Here is a 22,073-nt window from a genome sequence, read left to right as displayed (position 1 = left end):
AGCATTATTGATAATGAAATTTTCGGAATGAAAACTTATTGGAGACATCCTCATGGGCCTGCTAGCATTATTGGACACCTTGAAGACAAAATTAGCGAAACCCTAGACCTAATGACTGAAATGACTCTTTGTTGACCAAAAGACCATCCACAATGAATGTAAAATTGATTTGATGAACTTTGATGATCAGACATGTCATGCGGAAAGAGTCAATTTTGCGGACAAAACCGACCTCCCTAGAAGCTAAGGCTTTCTAGTGACAAATAAGACAAGTAAACACTACCTTTCTCTAAATATGCATTTATAATACAAGTAATCAGATGTTTGTAACATACCTTTAGTCCAACGCTTTGTAGTAGTCCAGCCTCGCCGATCCGGATGAGCTCCTCCTTCTCTTCGAAACCTGCATTCACTAACAAGCCAAAAGATTACATAGCACCTGAATAACTTATAAAATAACACATATTCATCATACAGACCAAGGAGTATATGAAACAAATCATGAATAACAACTTGTTGAGAAAAATGAGTTTATTTGCATTAAGTGGAAACAAAAGAAACCATTACAACCTGAGCCTTGGTGTTGTGCAGGTTCCTCCCAGGGTCCAGCAAGAGTTTTCCTTTACTTTGATCAGCTCACCCACTTCCAAATGAAGCTAAGAAAGGATGGGAATCTCTCCTCTCAAGCTCTATAAGGGAGTCCTAATCTCAGCAGCATCTACCCTTACGAATGTTCAGCTTTCAACCTCCCCTCCCTCTGGCCCAATGCATGTATTTATAGTGTTGTGGAGGAAGTTAATCAGGTCCACCATGAATGGGATAAGCCCCTCTTTCAATGGGATAGCTCCCCTCTTCATGGGATAAGTTCCTCTTACATAGGGATGCATGAACCATCTGGAGGCGCCCAATCCACGTCAAACCATCTTCTAGAATGCTCTAGAAATGACCACAAGTAACTTTTTTGAAGTGAAACTTGCGCCTTTTGACCTTTACAGGAGTACGCACCCAGACCTTTACATACAGAGCGTACAAGTACGCAGGTTTTATGAACTTGGGGTGCGTACACGCAGGTGAGGCCAGGAGAAACTGCGTAACCAGAGTTAATTGACTTTTGAAGGACTTTCTCTCTTTCTTGGAGTTTGACATGAGGAGCAGAGGTATGAGACTTGCCAAGGAGGATAGTATGACAGTTGATAGAGCCATACTAACTGCAGATAGTCATGGTGACAAATTTTAGTGTAACAGATTGCCCCCTAAAGTGCGAAGCCTGTAGTAGATTTAGGGTTTCATATCATCTAGGAAGGGTGAAGTACTTTATCATTTCAAGGATTATCTTGTGGAGAGCCCGGTTGGAACCTGCAAGTATTCAACACAAAATACATGTATGAGATCATATCATCGCTGAGGTAGGCATTCCCATACTCAGATCAAAAACTTTAACTAGCAAACTAACTATTGCTCTGATACAGGAATGATTTCGCAGTACATCATAATCATAGACTCATGTAGACACAGTATGAACGCAGCCATCTATTTATAATTAGTCTACTATACAATGAATACAAAACTTCTTGCAGCCTGGATGGTGGAAACTAGATCCAGGGTCTTCATTTCTACTTCCCGAAATAGTACGATTCTATCCATGCGAATAAATGAGTTGATGTCGAGCATGGTAGAAACCACTTGATTACCAGTCAATGATGTAAACTGTTAACAAGTGTGAGAGAGACCACCAGTGATGTCAATGGTTCTAAAAGTACCCAGTACAATCCATGAGATGTGAATGAATGTGCTGATGTCGAACATGTCACGGAATCCTTCGATCGAAATTCAATGATGTAAACTGTCGTCGAAGGCGAGAAATATGCCATTGATGCATGCGGATTTCAAGGTACTGACGATTTCTAGATCATCTTTCTAGATAATGTGTCGATGTCGATAGAAAGTGATCCGTCGTAGGCAAGCCCACAACACGAAATCATAAATCAAGTTGAAGAAATGTAGCTGTAAGGACTGACTCAGGGATGGTCAATATGGATGACAGGTATTTTGCAGATGAATGGTTTATTTGCAGTGACCTCTTGAACACATAACGACACAACAGATGGCTTGGTAACATTTGACCCAAAGTTAATACCTGGCTGAAGACTTTCAATGTGGTTTAATCAACTGTGAGGCAAAGGATTTCCCAACCCAGGTGAATGAAAAGTGTCATGTTCAAGAGTGGTGATAAGGTTTCTTCTGAGAGAAAGGATAACAAATAGGCTCATTTTTCTCTCTTTTCCCCCACCATTTCTGGCAAGTACCTCTTTATTTTTTACAAGCTTGAGGAGGATAACATATGCTTGATTATAAGCTCATCCTTTGGATGAGTCCAACTTAGTTTAGATTCGAACCCTAAGAAGGAGTGGTTCGTTCCTGTTTGTAATCGAACAGGTCCTTGACTGTGAAATTTTAACGAGTCCAGTATAGGAAAAACTCGGTGTTTTTCAATTTTTAGAGAGTTTGAAAAACTTAAGAAGACTCCAGGGTTGAACTTTTTTGTAAATTTGTGTCTCCCAAACCCGAAAAAGTATAAAATAATACTTGAGAGAACCGCTTTATCTTTTACGACCAAGGAGTACTTTCATGATTAGTGTCTTTGACCTGAAAAGTAAAAAGCGATCAAGGACACGTCATTTTATTTCCAATATCGAATTTGAAACGACAAAAATCCAGCAATATTTTCCTGTTTTTACGGTCAGAAAAAGGCTATAAGGGGACCATCTTTTAATTCTGTTTTAACGAGTGTAAAAGAAACGCTCGACAATCTTTTCATGTTTTAGGAGTCAGAAAAGGGCTTAAAAGATGACTCTGATGTTTCACTCTTTCGTAAGTTTTAACGAGTTCTAAAAAGGGATAAAAATGTACTCATGGTTTTCACTTTTTCGTAAGTTTTAATGAGTTTGAAAAAATGATAAAAATGTACTCATATGGCCGACTTTCAATTTAATTTACGAGCAGGAAAAGACGGAAAGAACTCGTCATTTTCATTTGTTTTACGAGAACGAAAGATAGCAAAATAATCTCGGGATTTTCATGAGTTTAACGAGTCTTGAAAATAACTGAAATTGACTCGAGATAGGTTTCATTTTTACAAAAGCTTGAAACAGAGAAAAACTATGCTTCAAAGTAGTTTCATTTTTACACAAGCTTGAAACAGAGAGAAAACTGTGCTTGATGCCCCCTAAGCATAACGGCTAGAGCGCATGCCCCCCAACTGCATTTCATTCAACTAAGTACAAGCTGGATGGAATGAAGGTTCATTTACGAGATCATTTGAAAGACTCGACCTAAAACTGTAAGAAAATTATGCAAAAACTAAAATAACTAACCTAAATATACAACCTAACATTTATGAGATCTAGTCAAATTCTCGACCCAAGTAGAGGAGGATTTGTTTCATTTTTTAACGAGCTTGACACAGGAAAAGAACTATGCTCGGATTCAGTTTCATGTTTACGCAAGCTTGAAACGAAAAACTATGCTTGTTATAAGTTCGCATGCCCCCAGCACAATGACGCAAAACGAGGTACATGCCCCCCAAGCTTCATTGCATTCAATAAGGTGGATGGAATGAAGCTTTACTTTCAAGATCTTGGAAAGACTTGTGGGAGTTGTTTCATTTTTTAGTGAGCTTGACACAAGACAAGGAACTATGCTCATAACTACTCTCTACAATCTACCTAACAAAAAACTTTACTCTAAAAACCTTGATTCATTTTTTAACGAGCTTGACACAAGACAAGGAACTATGCTCTAAAATCCTTGATTCATTTTTTAATGAGCTTGACACAAGACAAGGAACTATGCTCATGACTACTCTCTACAATCTACCTACGTAACCTACCCTTGTTTCATTTTTTAACAAGCTTGACACAAGACAAGGAACTATGCTCAAAAAGTTTGCATGCCCCCAGTATAATGATGCAAAGCGAGGTACATGCCCCCCAGGCTTCATTGCATTCAACCAGATGGATGGAATGAAGGTTTACTTTCAATATTTAACTTGAAAAGGGAGTTGTTTCATTTTTAAGGAGGTTGACACAAGAAAAGAACTATCCTCATACGTGATTCATTTTTTAACGAGGTTGACTCAGTAACATGAACTATCCTCAAAACCCTACTTTCTACAATCTACTTACATATCCTAAAATCTACCTGATTCATTTTTTAATGAGGTTGACTCAGTAAAAGAACTATCCTCATGCTAGCCTGTTTCATTTTTTAACGAGGTTGATACAGGAAAAAACTATCCTCGTAACAGCCTATTTCATTTTTTAACGAGGTTGACTCGGGACAAAACTATCCTCGCACTCACTGATTCATTTTTTAACGAGGTCGACACAGTAAAAGGAACTTTCCTCGTAACCACTGATCATGGCTTCCAACTGGAAGAAAGACATGTCAATGGACACACCTTGATCATGGCTTCCAAGAGGTCTTCATCAGAAGGAAGAATAGTTCTCTGGAAGGAACACATGTCAAGGGACTCAAAAGGGATAAGAACATCGTGTTCAAGTAATCCCATAGAGTTTTCCATGTCAATTACCGGATCTAAATCAAAGGAAGATGAGTAAACAGTGAGAGGCTCACTTACATCGGTAACTGAAAACATGGGACCAGTTGCCACATAATTAACCCGTGGCAGGGTAGATACCACTTTAGAATCAGGAACATTTAGGGGTGTCATGTTATTGGTAGTTGAAACAAGACTAGGGAATGAAAGCTGGTCTACAGTCACAATACTGCCATTGTGAGGGAAAGACATCACGCGAAAGAGTGTCGATATGACAACTTTCATTTCATAAACATAGTCTCGCCCAAGGAGTAAATTGAAATCCAAGAGACCTCGAACTACCATAAGATCAATACAGACAGTTTTACCTTCCAAGGTAATAGAAAACTTAGGAAGGATCCCTAAAGGTTCACTAATGGTTCTGTTAAAAGCTTTCAGATTCTGCGTAATAGGGGCAAGCTGAGGGGAACCCAAAGCTTTCCAAACAGTTGAGGATACAATACTAATAGAAGCACCTTCATCTATCTAAGTACGATGTATGTCCCTACCACCAGCCTCGACAATGATTTGGAAAGGGATGGAGGAAGGAAAACGAGGTTCTGTCAGCCTATTCCAATCAAAGGAAAAGACCTCAGTACTTGGAGGGGGTTCCATAGAAACAGGTGAAATGCCCCCCGGCATAGAAGAATCTGATGTAACAAGAAGAACCTAAGCGGTATGAAGTTCACTTTCTAAAGGGAAAGTGGGATCGATCGAACGTGAAATTGAATCGATCACTTGATCAACTAATGGATCATCAACCCGAGTGACATGAGTTTCACTCTCCAATGGAAGAGTGTGATTGACTGTACTTGAAATTAGATCAATCACTCCGTCAGTTGACGGTCGGTTGGGAGAAAGTTTACGGTAACCAGTTGGAAATTCTTGCTGTGGAATAGTAAGGTTTTCCAACAATGTTGAGGCTTCATCCATGTGAGGGCAAATGTGAGTTTGATGACTCCCTTTGCATAACTTACAAGGAAACCTAACTTTACCCTTTTTCCCAGGAACCTGACTATCACTGGTTGATGGGTCAATGGAAAGTTGATGAGATTTTTCTAACCATACTTCCAAGACCTTTGGAATACCAGGACAATTGACAAGGAAGTGGTCACCCTTACAAAGCCTACAAGGGTATTTGGGTTTACGATGCATGTTGGAGTTTTCCTCAACACAACTAACACTTACAGTCGTGGTTGGTTGGTTGACTTCTTTCTTATCTTATGTCTTCTTCTTCTTCTTCTTCTTCCCTTTCTTCTTCTTCTTCTTAGCTACCAGGTTACTAGTATCGAGGCTTTTACCAAGCGAAGAGGAAGAAATGGAGGAAGAAAAATTAGGCGAAGAAGGTAAAGGGTCAACAGAAGGTTGGTGATGTTGAGATGGTGAACTCTGTTGAGGTGAAGCATTCGGTTGAGGTGGAACAATTGGAGTATTTTGGGCCAACGAAGTTGAAAATAACCATATCGGTAAACCTATTGTAAATCCAGGTAATGACAAAGTAGCCATATAAGGAGGACCAACATTTCCAAAGTAAGGAAAAGTACTAGGATTCTCGTTAGGAGGGGTTCCCAGGTTGGTAAATTCCGGAACATTTGCCATTATATTCAACTTCAGTGAATTTTATTAACCATTTAAAACTAAAATTAACAATTCACAATTCACACCTATGGTCTCTAAAAGTAAAAACAAACAAATTAACACACACTATCAAATCTAGGAGTCAAACCACACACAAACAGTAACCTTCCGGACCGAAAACACTAGTTGGTGATGAAATCCAACATCGCAGAATTCAGTACAGAAGTGGCGGGTGGAACAGTTACCCCGGCAACCTGCTTAATGAATAGACTAGACCAAGTTCCTCCACTTTAACCGTCTCGAGTGAAGTGAACCCCCCAGAAAATCCAAGTGAGTCTAGCCGACGTCTGCTCCAAGTACAGTGGGATCTTCCCTCCACCGTCACCTTGGGTAGAATCCTAAAGATAATGGTCACTAAGGTTACCAACAGCAACAAATATACCTGGGGGAATAGTCTACGACCCGATAGAACGCAAGGGCAGAGTAACAAGCTCAATCCCCTTGCCGGCTCCATGACAATAATCCAAGGTTTACCAACAAGTGACCCCAGACTCCTCGACAATAATATGAGGTTTACCGTTTGTAGTACGTGCGTATCTGGCGTCTTTCCCAATGAAGGAGGATTGATCCCCTCACTGGTTCGGACACGGTCTCGTGCTTCTCCTTTAAGAGGAGCTTTCCCAGAGTACAAATGAAACAGTTGGATTTATCCTACCATAAGATAAGCTACTTGTTTGGTTTTACTGTCTTGGAGAGTTAATTACTCTCCTACTCCAAGACACTAGCCTAAGCTATGTTGGTGTATCAGAGCCCTAGAAATGTAAAAATTACTAGATGAATTTTAATTAAGCGATGTGTTATTAAGGCTGTTATTACTCAAAGGGGTAAATGGATATGAAACCAATGGTGTTATGACCCGACCCAAAAATGAATGCAATCGACTATGATAATGTAATCTTTTCAATTCGATGAATCCTACCTAAAGTAAGGAGAGAGTTTCCATTCACTTCCAACAATGCAAAAATTGATCACTAAGAGAAAATATAACAAATTCTCTAATGCACTAATTTTATCAAGAAAAACTAATGCAAATCAATTCCAAAATAGTTTTTTTTTTTTTTTTTTTTTTTTTTTGTAAATTCAAATCAAAGAAAATTGATCTAAATCTATGATTGATTTTTCAGAATGTAAACTATGCAATTGTAATCTATGCATAATTCATTTGAAAAGTATGCAAATGTAATCTATGCACATTTTTCATTCATATTCTGAAAATGAGAATTCTAATTATGCAAATGTGATCTATGCAAGAGAATTCTCAAACACAAGACGATTCTAATGTAATCTAAGAACCAATCAAGTGCAAGTTGAGAAAATTGGGTGAGAGTTCAAAAGATCAAAAAATAAAAAAACTCAAAGGCGATTAACACTCATACACAATTTCCCCCCCCCGGCGAATGAGGGGGAAATTTTTTGCAAAAACAAGAGCAAAAAGATGCAAAATTGTGAAAGACTGAGACAAACCTCCAAGTAATGACCAAAGGAAATCAAATTTAGAATTTCTCAAAAAAGAGACTCAAAACACCCAATTGATAAAAGCTTAAAGCAGGAATGCCAATGAAATTAGCCAAGATTAAAGCTTCTGATAGGTAACCAGTGGATATGGGCAGCAATAAATAAACTATAAACAAAATCTAAAAGATAAAAAGGAAAAATTGAAATTTTCTAAGCTTTTGACAGGGGTACGCAGGCAGCCTGTTTGCACAGGTGTGGCCATGCTCTGTGTACACAGCAAAAGTGCGTACAGGTACGCACTATGCTTAACGCAGAGGGTGCGTACTGCTAGCAAAACCAAGAAAAAATAAAATCTAACTTAAACCTAAGCTATTCCACCCAAATGCACAGTCAATCAGCCAAAAACCAGAAAGAAATTGACTCTTCTCAAATCAAAGTGTCACACAAAAGAGAAATCAATCAAATCATGGAGTTCCCCAGCGGAGTCGCCATTTTGTCATGCGGAAAGAGTCAATTTTGTGGACAAAACCGACCTCCCTAGAATCTAAGGCTTTCTAGTGACAAACAAGACAAGTAAACACTACCTTTCTCTAAATATGCATTTATAATACAAGTAATCAGATGTTTGTAACATACCTTTAGTCCAACACTTTGTAGTAGTCCAGCCTCGCCGATCCGGATGAGCTCCTCCTTCTCTTCGAAACCTGCATTCACTAACAAGCCAAAAGATTACATAGCACCTAAATAACTTATAAAATAAGACATATTCATCATACAGACCGAGTATATGAAACAAATCATGAATAACAACTTGTTGAGAAAAATGAGTTTATTTGCATTAACTGGAAACAAAAGAAACCATTACAACCTGAGCCTTGGTGTTGTGCAGGTTCCTCCCAGGGTCCAGCAAGAGTTTTCCTTTACTTTGATCAGCTCACCCACTTCCAAATGAAGCTAAGAAAGGATGGGAATCTCTCCTCTCAAGCTCTATAAGGGAGTCCTAATCTCAGCAGCATCTACCCTTAGGAATGTTCAGCTTTCAACCTCCCCTCCCTCTGGCCCAATGCATGTATTTATAGTGCTGTGGAGGAAGTTAATCAGGTCCACCATGAATGGGATAAGCCCCTCTTTCAATGGGATAGCTCCCCTCTTCATGGGATAAGTTCCTCTTACATAGGGATGCATGAACCATCTGGAGGCGCCCAATCCACGTCAAACCATCTTCTAGAATGCTCTAGAAATGACCACAAGTAACTTTTTTGAAGTGAAACTTGCGCCTTTTGACCTTTACAGGAGTACGCGCCCAGACCTTTACATACAGAGCGTACAAGTACACAGGTTTTATGAACTTGGAGTGTGTACACGCAGGTGAGGCCAGGAGAAACTGCGTAACCAGAGTTAATTGACTTTTGAAGGACTTTCTCTCTTTCTTGGAGTTTGACATGAGGAGCAGAGGTATGAGACTTGCCAAGGAGGATAGTATGAAAGTTGATAGATCCATACTAACTGCAGATAGTCATGGTGACAAATTTTAGTGTAACAAGACACGAACCGGCAGGTATATGACATGATGGAAGTATGGAGACAAGACCCTTGCGTCAGAAGATCAATGCTTCTAATGGAATGCAGATGATCGAGCTGAATGAGACACCTAAAATGAAATGCAATAAAAGAGGTTTTGATCTCTGACTGGAGGGCTGAACAGACCAGCTCTAACATTGGCTCCAATGGGGATGGTAGCTCTTGGGAGGTTCCAAGAATGGTAGATCTCTGGGAGAGATAGACAGTGCCTTCGTCCATTGGGCTATGGGGTCCATTATTTTGACAAATTAACACAAGGCTCTTGACTTATTTAGTGACTGAAACTTGACTCAAACTGACCCAATTATGAAACCAAAATGACTGAAAAACTTACTCGACAAATTGATCCCAAAACTGAAATTTTTCTTCAGAATTATAGCCTTCATCGGGCCCCAGTCTGAAGAAAATATCACAATGCATACTTGCAATGAAACTGAAATAAAATGGTATATGAAGTGACAATGTAAACAGCAGAAACAACTCAGAAATGATACCACTTGAGCAGCCGACCATTGATCGGCCCTCCTGAACAATCTTCCACATTCATCTCCTTCAAAAGAAAGGCATTCTGACCCCGATATGATGCAATCTTAAAGGGACCTTTCCAAAGATGTTCAAACTTACCATGCTTTCCCTTTTCCTCATTCCTTGCATCCCACTTCAGCACCACATCATCCAACTGAAATTTGTCCGCCTTTGCTTTTCTATCATAAATTTTCTTAATTCTCTCATGTAGCTTGAACATGTTTTGAAAAACTTCTTCTCTCGTCTGTTGCAAATGGATCATTTGATTTAGTCTTCTCTACATAGGATTGTCTTCACTACCAGCCTCCTGAAGAAGTTTGACTACTGGAGCTGCGAGAGAGGTAGGAAACACTATATCAACTCCATAAACTAGCTCAAAGGGGGACATACCAATGGATTTCTTTTGACTCACTCGATCTGCCCAAAGTGCATTGACCAACTTCTTATTCCAACTCTTCTTGTTTATTTCCAACAACTTTTTAATGATGTTGACCAAAGATTTGTTAGAAGACTCTGCCAATCCGTTGCCTTCTGTATGATAGGCAGTTGAGTGTCCCAAAATGATTTTATACTTGTTACAAAACTCAATCATCTTTTTTGATTTGAAAGTTGTTGCGTTATCAGTGATTAACTTATTCGGGCAACCAAAACGAGACAAAATGTTATTCTCAAGGAATGAAATTATTACCGCATCTGTAGCTTTTTTGGTGGAAATTGCTTCAATCCATTTCGTGAAATAATCTGTCACCGTGAGGATCCGTCTATGCCGACCTGAAGAAGAAGGATGAATTTCACCAATGAAATCCAACCCCCATTGCTAAAAAGGGGCACTCACCTCAATGGGCTTAAGCGGAAAAGGCTGTAATTTCTTCCTTCCTTCAAAAATCGGACATTTATGATAGCTCTTGACAACCTTATATACATCAGCAAACAATGTCGGCCAATAGTATCCCGCTCTCAGAATTTTATTTTCCGTTGTTTTCCAAAAAAGGTGACCGCCACAATCTCCTTTATGGAAATCCACCATGACCTACTTCGCTTCTTCTTCCACCAAACAATTCAACAAAACACCACCGGGATCTTTCCAACGAAGTGCAAAATTCAAAACACAAAACTTAGCAGCCTTTAACTTGAGAGTTCTACCTTTATTTCTAGCCATGCCGGGTGGTGGTGAGAAATTTTGAAGCACATATATGATATCTGAATACCACGGAGAAAGAACAAATATTTCAGATACCTGAATTGACGAACCTTCCTCATTCTCATCAGACATAATAGCAATCAGATTTATGTATAAGACATGCAAATTAGATTCAGCCATTAACTTTTCCAATCCCTATCCTTTAACAAGCTTTGTGGGCTTTATCTCCACATCATACTCCAGCAAAGCTGCAATCCACTTGCCTCGTCTTCCTTCCGGATCTGTTTGTACCAGAATATCTTTGACAGCAGTGTTAGGAACATAAGCCAAAATATGAGAATGCAGAATATATACCCAAAAATCTTTCAATGCTTTTACAAGTGCAACGGCTTGCTTTTCAATGATGTTGTACTTCAAGGCTGCATCTCTTATAGTTCAGCTGAAGAAAGCAATTGGTCTTTCATGCTCATCTTTTTTCTGCATCAATACAGCTGCCATAATATGCTCTGAAGCAAATGAAAATAGTATAAAATCCTGAGTGTAATCCGGGCTGATTAGAACCGGAGTTGAAGAAAGAGTCAATTTTACTAGATTGAAAGATTTTACAGCCTCTTCTGTCCACTTCACTTGGCTATCCTTCTTAAGCATGTTTGTAATCTCTCTTAGGTGTTCAGCAAGATTAGGCACAAAGCGGCATAAAAAATTCATCTTACCATTAAAAGATTGTATCTCCTTCTTGTTCCAGGGAAGGTCAATTTGATGAATCGCCTCTACACGTGCTGGATCAATGCAATTTCCATCTTTTGAGATAATATGTCCAAGTAGTTTGCCCTCATCCATGGCAAACAAGCTCTTCTTCGGATTCAACGACACACCATATTTTCTGCACTCTTGAAAGACAATTTTCAAATGATACATGTGTTCTTCATCTGAATTGAAAAACATCGTCAAATCATCAAGGTACACAACCAAAAAGACATCCTTCTCATTTGCAAAAGCCATATTCATTGCCCGCTGAAATGTGGCACCTGCATTCTTCAAACCGAAAGGCATTTTAGCATAATGAAAAGTCCCCCACGGAGTGGTGAACGCTTTTTTGTCTCGGTCGTCTTCATGGACCAAAATTTGGTTATATCCCGAATAACCATCGAGTAGTGACATACGAGATGCTCCAACTACTCACTGAAGTATGCGATCCATTTTTGGCAACGGATAATTGTCCTTCAAAGAAACTTTATTGAGATTCCTAAAATCAATGCACAAATGAGTCTCACCTGTCTTCTTTTGTACAGACACCAAATTAGATATCCAATCAGAAAATCTTATGGGAACAATGATTCCTGATTTGTGCAACCTGTTTACCTCCTTCTCAATTGATGGCAGTAGTTTTGGATTTAGCCTTCACAACTTCTGTCTGAAAGGTTTCTGATTAGGCTTAATAGGAATAGTGTGCTGAATTATATTAGTATCATATGTCTTCAAGTCAGAATAGTCCCAAGCAAACACATCAGCAAAGGATGACAACAAACTGATATATTTGGCCTTTACCTTTTGTGGCAATGCTTTGGACAGCTTTACCATCTTTGGATTTTCAACTGTTCCAATATTCACCTCTTCAACTCCCTTCTCTATTGGCTGCAATGTTGGTTTGCGGGCTACGTCATCATGATCAAAGAGTTCTTCTAAAGGTATCAAGCCTTTAGGAATAATATTATCCTTAAGCTGCAACACTTCCATTTGATTGATCTGCACATCATCTTTACCATCATCATGTTCTACATCAATTGAGGTATCTTTAAACTTACCTTTGTTTTGCAAAAAATCGTCAATCTCCTCATCGTCTTGGAAAAGTTTCCAATATCTCTGATTGTCCGGGACAGTCGGACGATGTTTCACATGGATTTCGAATTTATTACTTGAGTTCATCGGAATCTTCAAATTACTCGCTGCCTTAGCAAGTGCATCTGCAATGCTATTTTGAATACGAGGCACACACGTCAAGGTATAATCTGAAAACAACTTCAGGATATCTAGAACTACATTTCGGTAAGCCCGCATCCGAGGATGTTTTGCTTGATATTCACCTTTGACTTGCTTAATCACCAATTCAGAGTCGCCATATACAACACTCCTCTTAGCATTCAGCTTTCTTATAATTTTTAGGCCAGCAATCAAAGCTTCGTACTCAGCCCCATTGTTTGAACAATCAAAAGCTAGCTTGTAAGAACATACCTGCACATTACTAGCCACTTAAGGACCGCGTACCCATATACCAATTCCAGCACCATCATTTCCCACTGTTCCATCGAAATCCATGGTCCACAAACCATCTTCCTCTTCTTCTAAGTGCTGAAACTCTGTTAGCTTTGTTTTTTCTGCTTGTTGTCCATTATCTTTATCTGATTGCTCAATGGTATTTTCCTGTTCTTGTCCTTCTTTCTTCAAAAATTCTCTGAAATTCTCTGCTATTTCTGAAATATCATCTGCTACAACTAATTTACTATCGATATCATTGAAACTATCTGAATACAAAACAAAAGACTCTAAATCTATATGTACATAATTAATCAAATGATTAATCGGTTTCTCCTTGCTTGTAATCAAGTATTTCATTTTTTGTTCCTGATACAGTTTTCTCATTTGGCCAAACACAAGGATCATCACATAGGAGAAATCTAGTTGTAATGTCCCTTTCAATTTTGCTCCCCAGGACCTGGAAAGAAGCATACAAAATCTGGGAGGAATGTCTGCCACAACAACATCCATCAAAACATTCTTCATTAGAATCTGATCCAAACTTACAACCAAGTCTTTAATGAGCCCAATACATCTCACCCTACTAGAATCAAATGAATAAAGATCATGGTATTTCCTAGTGATGTACAAACCCAACTTCTCCATGATAGCCTTCAGCATAAGATTGTGGGAAGCACCGGAATCAAACATGGCATTATGTAACACAAACTCATGCAATCTCAGACTGATATAAAAAGGTGGCACATCACTGTCTGGAGACTCACCATTTAATGCTGATCCAAAAATTAGTTCAGGTTGATCATCTTCCACACTCACCATATCAGAAATTGGGTCAAAATTCAAAATTTTAGAGACTTGACCTCTATAACTGTTGTTCCACATTAGTTCAGTCAAGGAAATGGATACCTTCAGTTTAGAAATTTCATTTTCTAAACTAAAAGCAGAAATCTTTTCTACCTCTTTGGCTGGAGCGTCTTTTCTTTCAGCTTTATCCTTTGATACAATTGGATAATTTACTCTTTCATTTTCTGGTGGAGACTTGCTAGTAGTAAGATCAGCAATTTCTTTTCCTTTCTTTGGTACAACAGGTGACTCATTCTTAGATGCTGGAACTTCCTTTCTCTTCTAGATTGGATCGATGGGGACATTTCTGTTTCTAAGTGAATACTAACGTTGCTAGGTGGACAAAGCATTCATATAACCTCTCTGATACTCATCCGACTCTTCTTCAAGGGTTCTGTCATTCGCCAAGATAAAATCCTCATCCTTCTGTACAACTGAATTTTCTACATACTCATCATCTTCAGTGATAAAGGTGGGCATATCATCAGGAGTAAAGAAGTGATTTTCTTCTCCTATTACATTGTCTTCATCATCAGATTTGGGACCAACAAAATTCTGCTGAAGAGGTGTCTTTACTTGTTGTTGTTGTGGTGCCGGTTCTTGTGCTCGCTACTCACGTTGTTTGATCCTGAATTGTGGTTGTTGCTGGCCACGAAAATTGGGATTCCGAATCTGTGGTTCAGGCTTATCAAGTGTTAACCTTTCAATCATCTTTTCTACCTTGCGGAGTACTTGGTCTGAGGTAGAAGCTTCTTCCTTTATTGAGACTTTCTTCTTGGCTTTCAATCTAGCTCTCTTGTCATTCAAATTTGCCTCAACACTAACGGCAATTTTTTGCATTTCTTCTAAGGTAGCTGGATCTCTCTCTCTCAATTGATATGCCATGTCTGGATCAAAACCATCCTGGAACTTAAGCAAAGTTGACTTTCTAGATGGCCTTAAATCATCAGGAATTGCATTATAAACCACATTGAATCTAATACAGTAGTCTTGCACGGACTCACCGACATTCCGCTTGATCTTGGTATATTTAGAAGTGATTTGAAGAGGATCTTTCCTTACTTCCCAGTGATCCAAGAACTGTCTTTGAAGCTCAGCTAATGTGGGAATACTTCTAGCTGCCAAAGCTCTGAACCATTTTCTTACCTCGCCGCCGAAAGTTTGCACGAATAATCTCATGGGCACGTTCTCTACATCAATTTCATGGAGATTGAAGAAATCTACCATTCTGTCTACATGTTGTTGAGCCAGAACACTCTGAGGAGTGCCATCAAACAATGGTATCTTACTCTGATAATCTGCGGGCATATCATCCAAAACTTGAGGTAGCGCGAGAGGTGAAAAATGAGCAGCCATTACTCTTGGTGGATTTGCAATCAGTCTTCGTGATGTTGGGGGAGTGGGTGCAGTTGATGTGTGATGTGTATGAGTAGGTGTATGCAGAGGTGAAGCAATCTTGGCTATTTTAGGAGTAGAGAGAGTGGATGGAGGGGATATGACTGCAGATTTTTTATTAGAGATAGTAGGCTGTGGGGGAAGGGTAGGAATGAAAAGCGGTTCGGTGGGAATTCTTGAACTAGACGCAATTGCGGATGACCCAAGGGTTGCAGAAGCAGTCTCTAAGAAATCAGCAATATTAGAAGTCGTATTTGAAGTCTGGAGCTGGTTCAAAATGTAATCATCAATGGATTTATTATCCCTTTCAGTTTCAAGATTTCGAACAAACTCAAGATTTAAGACAGTGGAAGTGACAACGCTTTCAGATTTGGTTTCAAACAAAGACAACTCAAACTGCTCATCAAATTCTTGATCCTCAAGATACTCAAAACCAACAGGACATGACTGAGCTTTGAACACGGGAATGATAGAACTTCCTTGGCGAACGATTCTTGGAATAAGATTGGGATTTTCATAAACAGGAGGAGGATCAGGATCCAGATTTGCTCTGCTATGTCTTTTGGAAGCCAGTGTGTTACTATTTCAAGAAATCAAATGGACATTAACAACTCGTTCAACTTTTCAAATTCTAAACTTATCATCCAAAAGCTTAGAATTCGTAGATATACTGGGGTGATCTATAAGTTAGATACTCTGTTTATAAGACTAGACCAGAGATTGACTGAAGTAGCGCTTATCTACTTGCGCTAATGCAAAGCAAAAGCGTTTCGAAGGCTACCTAGCTAATATTCAGGCTCCGTCTGTAGTTTATAAAATGAATAATACCAACAAACAAATAATTTATTCCCCAGTATGGTCGCCACTATGTTAGGTCCTAGATTTACCTCAGGCTGAAAAGGTAGGATCCAGGGCCAACATCAAACCACACTCAGCCTCGTAGCTAGCCCTATGAGGATAGGAGAGGGCTCTCTCCGGGTAAATCTCAGCAAAATATGATCTATGGGGCTTGAGATGACTAAAATACAAGCTAATTTTAGGCTAGGTATGAAGTGCAATGATTTGATTTTATTTTTTGGGAGTTTTGTTGGAATCAAGGGAAAGGAAAATTTGGGTCTAGGGATGAGGCCAAATTTTTGCAGAGTTCCAGTTGGGGCAAGGTAGGCAGTAGCTTTGATGCTTTAGGTTAAATGAATGGATAGAAAAACAGCTGAGGAGCTGAATAGGGAAAGAGGCTGCAAAAATCCTCTCCAAACAGATGAAAACATGTAAAACTAAACAAAGTTTCAGGTAGAGCACAACAAACTCATGAATTCTACCTTTGTCACTCAATTTGTTTAATTTAATAAGCAAAGAGAAGGGAAATGGCATACATAAAACATCAATGAACTTAAAATTACATGAAGAAAAACACCATCAAAACACAGAGCCACAAGGATCCCAACAGGTGCTGCAAAACCCTGGTCTTTCCTTTGCCAAAAATGCAGAAATCAGATGTACAATGGAGTGCCAAGCAATCCCAAGTGTCCAACCCTAAAAATGACTAAGAAATTACATGATATAGGCAAGATTAACTCATTCCCATGCCTCTAGGGGTCGAGCTCATCATTCTAGGAGCTGTTTCAACCATATCTAAACAAGGAACTGAAAATAGGCAATGAAACAACTTGCCTCTATATGTTAGGAAACTGATTCATTAAGTTATTTTTCACTTTTTAGTGAATGAATCTACTAAAACAAGTAAATTTGTGCCAAAATTACATCATTCATGAAATTACATAAAGGCAGATCAAGAGTTATGTGAAAAAGTAAAACTAGTCAAAACTGGGCGAAATTTTGAGCTGCTGAGTGAAAAATAGGCCAAAATTCTCTATGTGTCGCGCCCAAAACCTGTATGCGTAGCACAAATTTGGAGCTGACTTTGAGGCACTTTCTGAAGTCCAAATTGAGCCCAAGATAGCCCATTGGAAAGAACTACCTGTCTACCTTCCAACCCAAGTGGAATTTCTAGATTTGGATGTTATTTGCCCCTCCGAAAGTTCAATATCCAACGACTGCTTCTTGTGGGTGAAAAAGGTGGCAGAGAGGTCATTTTTAGGGTGTTTTTGACCCTTTAGGAAACCCAGAACTTGATGAAATCCTTAGGTAATCCATGAGAATGCATAAATTTTGATGAAAAATCCAAAAATGTAAATTTTTTCTCCAGATGATCTCCCAATTATAAGCGCACGCCAAGTGGTCCTACGCGTTGGGCAGGAAAATCTGTTTTGAAGCCAAAAAACTCAAAATTGACAACATTTTCTCCAAATTTGCTGAAATTTGGACTGAAGGTCCACCATCAAGTATCATTCTTAGCCAAAGAAGCTTCAGCCAAGATTTGGATCCTATCATGCCTTTTGCATCGTTTTAGTGCCCTCCTTAGTCTTACCTTCAGGATTTTGATTCTTGCGTTGCAAACATGAGTTCGTGCCCAATAATGATTTTTCATGTGCCTGAGAATGTCCTTGTCTTTGTTTGCCTTCATCAACAGTTTCTCATGATGAATATTGGCCCTCTCAAGCCAAGCCTCTCAATCAGCCTTTATCTCCTGCTCCAATGAAGTGAAGTCTATCCTCCTCCTTCGAGCAGCTTGGCGGTTTTGCCGAATGTTTTGTAACTCCATGATTGTATGCTGATCCTCCAGTTGTTTGTTTCGTTGCTCCAAATAGTTTATGACCCATTGAGCTCTCTGCAACCTGTTGGTCAATGCATCTATCTCGACTTTCTGCTCCTGAATGACCTCCCTCAGCTTTGAGCTAGGAGAGCTCACATCGTCATCGATGAGTATGAAATCAGTGTCTAGGCCTCCTGAAGGGTCCTCATGCTGTATAGGCTTCTTGCCTCTGTCCTGTACCTATATTGCTGATGACGGCAACGAGACTCCTTCCACCCCAGGTGGAGATAGTACTCATTAGGCTACTGCAAACAATCCTCTCATACCTCTCTGATAGGTGACATATGTTGGCACACTAGTAGTCTCTGCCTCCTGACCTCCATGTTGATGTGAAGGTTCATCTGTATGATGGAAAACCTCTTGATGAGTTGCTGAAGCTGTGAAGAACTCACGAGAAATGAAGTCTTCCCATGTGATACCTTGCAAACCAAGCTGATGCACAACAATGATCTTGATGAGCGCATAGTGATAAATGTTGTTGTAATACTATTCAGGAGTCTTCTTTTGCACAATAGTAGTCATCCTCTTGATGTTTCGGCACATGAAATATGGAATTTTCATCATCTTCACTCTCATGAAATGTGTTAGCGCTTGAAATTTCACCTCAGGCTGAAAAAGGTAAACTCCAAGGCAACATCAAACCACTTAGCCTCGTAGCTAGCCCTACGGGGCAGGAGAGGGCTCTCTCCGGTCTATCTTGGCAAAGATATTCAACGGGAAGAGATAACCAATAAATAACACTGATTTTAGTCTAGTAAACTGATAAAAAGGTTTGATTTGGGATTTTTAGGGTTTTGGTGGAAAATTGGGGAAAGGCAATTTTGGGTGCGGGGATTGGACACAATTTTTGCAGGGGGTTCTTTGGGGCAAGGTAGGAGACTGTATTGATGCCTTTGAAAGATTTGGATGGATGAGAATGACTGGTGAGGAGCTAAGGAGAGCAAGCAATCACCTTGAATTCTCCTTAAACAACTGAAAACATTGATATTAAGCAAACTTAAAGGCAGAGCATAGCAATCATGAATTCTACCTTAACACTTCATTTGCCTAATTTGCAGAAGAAAAAGTAAGAAGATGATTCACATAACAAACTTACAAGTACAAAGAGAAACACACCATCAATACATGTAACCACAGGAATCCCAAAAAGGACTGCAAAACCCTGGTCTTCCTTTGCCAAAAATTGCAGAGATACAATGAGTAATACAATAGAAGCTTTCTCCCTCAAGAGTCCAACCATGAAAATGACCAAGAAAGTACATAATATAGGAAATCTAACATCTTTCCTTGCCTCTAGGGGTCGAGCTCACTATCCTAGGAGCTGTTTCAACCAATTCCAAACTGAGCACTAAAATCTAGGCAGTCAAAACAACTTGCCTCTATAAGCTAGGAAACCAATTCATTCATTAAATTTTTGCCTATTTCATGAATGAATCTTCTATAAGAGATAAATAAGTGTCAAAGTATCATAAAATTACATCATTTACATCAAGGAGGATCAAAACCCACTCCAAAAAGTCAAACCTAGTCAAAACTGCGTTTTGCTGAGCTGTAGGTGCATTTCTGGAAAAATAGCCTGATGCGTAGCGCCCTGATTCTCAACGCGTAGCGCGCCTTTGGGCCTGCTTTTGAGGCACTTCCCGGAGTCCAAATGAGGCAAAAGTGGGCTTGTTGGAAAGGTCTGGATGTCCTACGTTCCAACCCAAGTGGAATTTCTGAATTTGGTGACCATTTGCCCCTCCAAAATCGCAACCTCCCAAGACTGCTTCCTGTGTGTCAAAAAAGTGGCAGAAAGTCATTTTTTGCTTGTTTTTTGACCTTCTGGAGGCTCAAAACTTGATGGAATCTCTTGTAAATTTCTGATCAAGTGTATTTTTGCATGAAAAATCCAAAAATGCTGATTTTTCATGAAAAGGAGTTGCCCATCTTCAGGGTAGCGCGCGGCTCGCTACGCGTTGGGGAAGAAAGCCTGTTTTTTGCCCAAAAAATTCACAAATGACCAAAAATGCTCAAATTTTTTTGAAATTTGTGCAGAAGGTAAGTCATTTAGCACCATGATCCTTCAAGGAAGCCTCAGCCAAGATGTGGAGGGGATCGGGCCTTTTTCTTCATTTTAGTTCCTTGGCCAACCGTCCTTTGAGCACCTTCATTTTTGCCTTACATATGTGCATTCGAGCCCAATAATGGTTTTTCATGTTCCGGAGCATGTCCTTATCTTTGTTAGCCTTGGCCAACAACCTCTCCAAATGAGCATTGACCCGGAGAAGCATAGCCTCTCGCTCAATGGGTACCAAATCATCGGGTCTCTTACGAGCCAAGTTGCGGTCTTCATGGATCCTCTGCAACTCATCGAGAGTGTGCTCATCCTCTAATTGCTTGTTGCGCTGCTCTAAATATGTGATTGTCCATTGTGCCATCTCTAATTTTTCTTGCAACAAGCGATTTTCATCCTCCCGTTGCTGAATGATCTCCTTAAGCTCCTAGCTAGGAAAACGGGTGTCAAGATCAATGATGTCAATATCTGGATCACCTGACAATCCCTCCTCAATCATGGGCTGCTTGCCCCTCTCTGATACCTGTGCTGCTGTCAGAAACGAGGCCCCTTCCACCTGGTGTGGAGATAACACTCGCGGTGCTGATGAAGAAAGCGAGACCCCTTCCACCTGATGTGGAGAAAATACTCGTCGAGCTGATGCAAATAAGGCCCTGTGGCCTCTCTGATATGTGACCAATGGAGGGGAGCTGACATGTCTGGGCTCAGGGATGTTATACTGCTGTGAAGGTCCTCCCTTCTCATGAAAAACCTCAGGGGGTGGTGGCGCTGTGAAGAAATCTTGAGAGATGAAATCCTCCCATGGAATACCCTGCTGGGCCAACTGATGCATGACCACAATCTTGATCAAAGCATAATGGTAGATGCTCCTGTGTTGCTGTGTTGGGCTCTTTCTCTGCACCAAGGGCACCATCCTCTCAATATTCTGGCACATGAAAAATTGTATGTTCATCATCCATACCCGTGTGAAATGCATCAACAAGCCGATATGGTACGAATACAAACGTGAAAATCTGCCCTCACAGGTGAAATAGCGAATGACGAGCCTCATCAAGGGTGCATACTCATCCCTCAAGAATCTGAAAGGAAATACACCAGTTAGGTGCCTCATATATACAGGTTTAATGTAGGGCTCATATTGGAATCTGTCCAACAGCTGGCGCTTGTTCCACTCGTCTCCAACATTGGGTATCCCTGTTGCTTGAGCAACAACCTCAGGTGACAATGTAAAATCCACCCCTGCAAGATTCACATGCCCGTTGTGCAAATGCAAAACAAACAAGCGGACCAATTCCCTGTGGTGCTGAATTTGGGAAATTCTCTCGCAATATTCATAGCATGATTGATGACGGAAACATGTGACTGCAAGTGGACAAGCTTGCAAATAGGCCAAAGAGGTGGGCTCCTCTCTCACATGCTGACCACCCTTACCACCCCTGTGAGGCCTCCTTGGCACCTCAACCTCCGGTGTTGACTCACGGTCATCACTTTGCTCATAATCTGTTTCAGTTTCTAACATGGTTTCAAGAGCAAAATGGCTGAAATGTATTGTTGCTTCTGCTCAAATGACCTGTTGTTTTGACTATTTGAATGCTGCTCCAAGGGGACAAAAAACACAAGGGAGATGTTAGGGAGGGGGACTTTTGAGGGGATTTAGGGAATATATATATATAAGGGAATTTAGGGAAAGAATTGTGACATATACATCATCACATAATCATAATTTGCAGGGGTTTGATAGGAGGTAGGGTTTAGGGAGATTTTATTGAATTTTAGGGATAGGTAGGGTTTTAGGGCTTTTGATTTTTTTTTTTGTTAGGGAGATTAGGTGAAAATGACAAGGGAGGGGATAATGGGAATGTGGGGAAATGAGGGA

Source organism: Pinus tabuliformis, chromosome 9 (genome assembly GCF_031772625.1).
Source record: "Pinus tabuliformis cultivar Carrire ecotype Pingquan chromosome 9, CPIR1, whole genome shotgun sequence".
NCBI lineage: Eukaryota > Viridiplantae > Streptophyta > Pinopsida > Pinales > Pinaceae > Pinus > Pinus tabuliformis.
Note: the sequence above shows the minus strand (reverse complement) of the source record.